This window comes from Etheostoma spectabile, chromosome 2 (assembly GCF_008692095.1).
Source record: "Etheostoma spectabile isolate EspeVRDwgs_2016 chromosome 2, UIUC_Espe_1.0, whole genome shotgun sequence".
Taxonomy (NCBI): Eukaryota; Metazoa; Chordata; class Actinopteri; order Perciformes; family Percidae; genus Etheostoma; species Etheostoma spectabile.
The window spans coordinates 2,712,489-2,718,543 of NC_045734.1; the positions used below are offsets into that span (position 1 = coordinate 2,712,489).

The 6,055-nt window shown below is 41.6% G+C and overlaps 1 protein-coding gene across 12 annotated transcripts in view; it reads right to left on the reverse strand.

Moving 5' to 3' along the window:
• Nucleotides 1-4,288, reverse strand: part of ctnnd1 (catenin (cadherin-associated protein), delta 1) — a 30,832-nt gene extending 26,544 nt beyond the window's left edge. For 3 of the 12 annotated variants that reach the window (XM_032526172.1, XM_032526155.1, XM_032526184.1), the window contains exon 1: nucleotides 4,224-4,242. The gene's annotated coding sequence lies outside the window, so the exon portion shown is untranslated. The other 9 variants (XM_032526164.1, XM_032526195.1, XM_032526203.1 and 6 more) reach the window with 8 other exon arrangements.
• Between the last annotated feature and the right edge of the window lie 1,767 nt (nucleotides 4,289-6,055).

Genomic DNA, 6,055 nt, shown 5'->3' on the forward strand with positions numbered 1-6,055 from the left:
TCATTTGAATGGTCACACAGACATATGGCCTCGGTGTGTGTGTTGTGTGTTAGTCTTGGCCATCATCCAAATACTACCGCCTTTGCCATTCTGACTTAAAACTATGAACATCCCCTGCCCCCCCGCCCCACCAAATTGTTGCCTACAGTTAATGTAGTAGCTGCAGAGAGAGCACACATGCACACACGCCCACCCACTCATACTCCACACAGACTTTTCAGGGACCTCTGCAAGGCCAGCTGTCTGATCTACAGGACACCATCTTACTAGTCTTAGTGAGGAAGGAAACATGCAGGATACTGTAACTTAGTAAATGCAGCATTACAGTTAGGTAAAATAAAAGTGTTGCTGAGTGAAATGAACAATAAATGCCTCTACCTTCTTCACTATCACGTGGGCTATCATGCCCATATTTCAAATACATTTTTCCAAGACATGACATCAGTCACCTAACTCATGTTTAGTTGAAAGATTGAATCAAATAAGGGCTGCAAATGCAATTAATGATTATTTTTATGTTTGAATATTTCAGTTTATTTCTGAGATTAACAGTTAGAAAAGCAAAACTGCCCATCAAAATTTCCAAGAGCCCAAGGTGACATCTTCGAATTGCCTGATTTGTCCTGTCAACAGTTCAAGATGTTTCATTTGCAAATAGATTTTTAAATAGAGACAAATGAAAAAGTGAAAAAAACAATGGATGCCATTATCTGCCATTACACTTGGGATAGACTAATTATCAGGGCATATTTTTGGTAGTTTGCAGATTATCTGTATCGTCGTGTTATTTGCCACATATACCGATAACATTAACGTATTTAAAAAGTGCTCTAGTTTGGCTCTGTCTGTCCCTCTGCTCCGGTTTCACTCACCACTGAGTCTGACTTAATGTCCCGCCCACAACACTATCTGAGTTATCTTTTCTTTTTTTTTTAATACGTATTATTTTTTCCACCTTTAATGGACATGACAGCTGGGTGATAAAAGGGGGAAGACATGCAGGAAATCGTCACAGGTCGGACTCGAACCCTGGACCTCTGCATCGAGGCATAAACCTCTATATGTATATGTGCGCCTGCTCTGTCAACCGAGCCAACCCGGCCACTGACTATCTTTCACTGGGTGTTATGTTGAAAATTTCTGATTATTAAATTACTGCTTAAAGCATCTAAAAGTTTTGTAACATCTGAAAATGTTAATTTTGACTTAAATATTTTCAGTTTCACTGTAAATACATATATGTTCCAGATATCAGTTATGTTTCATTAACTACGGTATCGTCAGCATCCTTGAAAAGCCTGTAACAGCCAATCACTACATTACACCTAATTAGTAAATAGGCAATAGAGCGGAGTCTAAGCAATAGAGTGGTTACCTGCCAATTGGAAGGTCTGAGTTCGATCCCTGGCTCTGCAGTCTTATGTCAAAGTGTCCAAGACACTGAGTTGCCCCCGATGCTGCACATAGGAGTGTAAATGTGTGTGAATGTTTATCTGATGAGCAGGTGGCTCCTTTTACGGCAACCTCAGTCACAGTGTATGAATGTGTGTGAATGGTGAATGGTTGCTGTACTATGTAAAAGCACTTTGAGTAGTTAAGACTAGAAAAGCACTATATAAAAACAGTCCATTTAGATTTAATATGGCAAATGTAACCACCAAACTAAGTTTAAAAAAAAAGAAAAACTACGAAAATAATCAAATTGAGCCAAGTACATCATCTTAGTCTCCAGTTCAACTTGTGTCAATCATGTGCTGTGATCACAATCACAAAACACTACATATAATATTTCAAAACACATCCAAACAAACCCTCCTGGTCAATCTTTATATAAAAAATAGCAGAGAAAACTAAAGACAAACATACAGCAGTACGTGGCATGGCCATTGGCATGGTTGACTTACACTCAGAGTGTGACCACCACTTAACAAGGAAGCGGGTTAAATCGCTGCAGTCAGGACCATAAAATGCTATCTGACGCTCAACCATTCCAAGAAGTTAACTAGCAGCACTGAGGGAGGGTGCTGCGCGACAGTATCACTTCACAGCCGTAAAATCTGTGGACTTTGATTTTGCTCTGTGTGTTCAATCTCACATGTCCTCCCCTGCATTGAAAGCGAGCTGACGTGCTCACAGTTCAAATAATAACACAGACTGCAGGTGTAACCGTTGGACATGGAGAGAAGAGGAAAAGAGAAAGAGAGAGAGCAGACAGTGAGGGAGGAGGAGCAAATATAAGAAAACCCCAGCTTCTGTGTGTCAGAGTGACACACCCATGGTTAGCTCTGAAACCCCGTCATTATAGAGGCTCACAAATGATAGCCCTGGTTAAAACAACTGGCTAAGCAGCAAGACTTCAGCCCCCACAGACAAAATGGCTAGGAACAAATTCTGGGCACCAAACGAAATGTCCAACTTAAGATTTTTGTTTTGCCCCTCCTTTATTACCTCTTACAGAAGGGACATTTCTTAGAATACAGCATGTCCAAACTTGCTCACAATCTTTTCCATCTCCATACCAGCAGGTCCAAGCAACAGACATGCCTGCAGTTTATTTTCAAAACTATGACAGGCATGTCCATGCTGCACTGAAACTGGGTGGTTGATGACATTTGACATTTGGTGTGGGAGATCTGGGATCAATTCCCACTGCAATACATCAATGTGTCCCTGAGCAAGACCCTTAACCCATAGTTGCCCCAGAGGTGTGCAACCTCTGATAAAATAGCAATTGTAAGTCGCTTTGGATAACAGCATAATAACATGTAATGTATTAATGTAATAAAAACTCACCAATCAGCTGACTGGACCAGCTCAAATCAACAAATTATTTCACAGTTAGTTTGGACGCGCTATCAAGCATGTCTGAGGTTGGGTCTGTATGTTGTTATTGTGGAACGTCACACACAGAAACTAAAGAAGACCATGACTGCAAATTGAAAGTAGCAAGCTTACTCCCAAGAGTGATCCACTGATGCAGATTTAAATCAGACAGGTCCCTCTGGGTAATCCAGCATCCGTTCACATCAAAGAACTGTAAATGGAGAAGGTGTCTCTGTGTAGCAAGCCTCCACACAAGGGACAGAACAATGAAGCAGCAAACACCTAACCACACCCACACGTCCAGACCCACACAACAGGTTCTTGCTTTTCCCCTCCCTGCTCCACCACCACATGAGCACTCCTGTCTCCATCCTCTACCTGGCAGACCACATCAAAAGACAGCTGCTGAAACAATAAACAGTGGGGTTTTTTCACAGTAGACTTTCAACACACAAAATTGAACAAAAGGCTAAGGCAATCTGGGAAAAAAAAAACACGCCATGCAAGCATAGTCACCTGAAAGCACCATGCAGCTTCACTGTCCGCAGAGAGTGGGCGTCTCAGGTAATAGGAAATTGTTAAGTACGCCGAGACTGGACTTTGACTCCTAACTTACGGTCTGTGACGCTGCGGGCTGGCCGGTCACTTCCGTGTACTCTCACCTGTCCCGAATACCCCCCAGCTCGGGTGAAACTGGCGGAAAAGTCTGGTAAAACCTTGCTGCTTCGGCGTTTAAAAAAGCAGAAACAGAAAACACTCCACATGTAATGTTATGGCGTTAACGTTATACCTGCCCCTCACAAACCAGAACATTCAAATTATAAAATTGCTATGTTAACAATAGCTAGTTAACGTTACGTTAGCGGTCTTGATATAAACCATTTGGTATGGCACGCCCAAGTTTTGTTAAACTTTTCTCACTCTGGAGAACTTATTCAGCAAGTGTACGAATGGAATACACAAATGCTAGCTAAATTAGCTTACGCTATGGTAGCTAGCCTGCTAACGCTGCGTTTCCAACAGCCAAGTTCACCAAATTAAAGGTCACTCCTCTTTCCACCTACAACAAATCCCAACCAGCTGTACCAAGCACGAAACACCAAAGTACAGGCCATTACCTATTCCGGAGAATGTTAGGCTTGTTTTTTAAAGTCCATAAGTGTTTGCGAGGTGGCTTCAGGCCTAGCCTAGCCTAGCCTAGCCGAGTGCTGCTGCTGGCTGCTGCGCCGCTGATACGATCCAAACCTCGGTCCGCAGCTCGGAGAGAGAGAGAAGGGAGTTGAGACGAGACAACAAAAACACCTCGGCGTGCTCGGACAAACGACGACCCACAACTGCACAAACAAAGTGTCCACCCCAGGGCCACGGCACTCTTAAAGAAGAGGGAGAAACACACCCACCTATGCACGCCTGTCTTCCTCGCCGGGCTTGGTGTGTGTCACTTGTCTCGGCCTTCCTCCCGCTGGGGGGGAAGAGGTGGGGGGAGTGGAGGAGAGAGGAAACAGCATGGAAGAGAATACAGCGGGGGGGGGGGGGGGGGGGACAAGTTTGAAATAAAGGACAATATTAGGCTTCTTTTTCACAAGTCACTAACTCATTTTGCTGACAGCTGTTGTTAATAGGCCACATCACAGGATAGTGACATTTATTAAAGGTTAGACTTTTTGAATATTATAATATATTATTATTGTTGTGTGTTGTTGTTAGATAAAATAAATAAAAATCGTAACATTTTATTTATTTTTCTCTACAAAATGGGGGGGGGGGGGGGACATAAGATTATTTGCAGAGAAGCTTTCTCATTTCCCTGTTTATATAAGCCTAATTAATTAAGCCCATTCTCCTACATACGCATTCAGTAGCCTATAGTCAGTTTTTTTTTTTCAAACTAGGAAGAAAATCTAACATTATTTTTGTTTCGCAAATGGAAATGGCTTCTAAATTTAAAGAGTTCCGATGTTGCCCTCTTGTGGTCATGGTAGTGCTATTACACAGCAGAGTAGCCACATTAGTTGTACTTACTGTAGGCTACGCTTATTTGAAGGCACATGTACTGTACTTAGTATTAGTATTTCTATTTGATGCTATTTTTTGCTACGTTATACTACTAGTTACATCTATAATATGTGATCAGCTATTAATATCTTAAGGATTTAATCGAGTTTACGCCCAGCAGTATAGGCCTATATGAAGTTAAAATAAGTAGGGCTGCAACTACACATTATTTTCATAATCAATTTATCTGCCAGTCACAACAAATCAATTGGTCTATAAAATATCAGAAGCTACTGAAAAATGCCCCTGACTATTTTCCAAGGGCTAAGGGAAATGTCTTCAGACTTAGACCTAGACTTCTCTTTATTGATCCTTTGGGATGACTCCCGCAGGAAATTGAAAGTTCCAGTCGGGCTCATCGTAGCCAATGCTGCGCTGATCATCCTCAGACATAGGCTCTGGGACAACCTCGTGAATAGAGGACAGACTCCATGGCACTTCCAACTACGCCAACCTTACACAGGGACAAGGTCTAAAATAAAGAACCCAAGCAAATGCTGTGAACAAAACGTACTGTGTGACTCCTCTATCCCAGTCATTGTCTATCACAATGGAATGGAAAATGGAAGCCAAAATATCAAACATGAGCTAATTCAATACTTTAATGTAAACAATTCCTCAAATAAAATTTTTACAAAAAAAATCCTTGAACTAAATTCTTTGTCTTGAATGCTTTTTAAATCAAGGTACAATAGCAAGTGTACAGGCTCTGCCGGACTGGGTCTTTCCGCAAAGAAGGATTATGAATAGCGCACAAAGGCCCCGGGCCGACGCTCTGATTGTCTGAACTTCACATTTATTTTTTTAAACTGGTTTGAATTTGCTGATAAATTTTTTGTACGCCTTTTTCTAAAGGAAACCTTTTTTGGTAGCATAGAAAAGACAGGTTTCCTTTTTTTTTTTTAAGGAGAACCAGCAATATTATAGTTAATTGCTGTTTACTAGTGTGTTTTATTACTAAGTATTCTTAATCCGATTACCAGAGCAATGGAAAAAACGGTATGTATGTAGAATACTCGATTACTAAAAGAGTCGAAATAGCTGCAGCTAATGTAATGCTCAGCGGTGCCAGTGAAAATTGAATACAATGGTTGTTGAAGATACCTGTGACTGAGCAAGCATAGGGGTCCAGCTGGTTCTCGGGGGGGGTCTGTAGCTTAAGGTCCAGAGTTCTGTA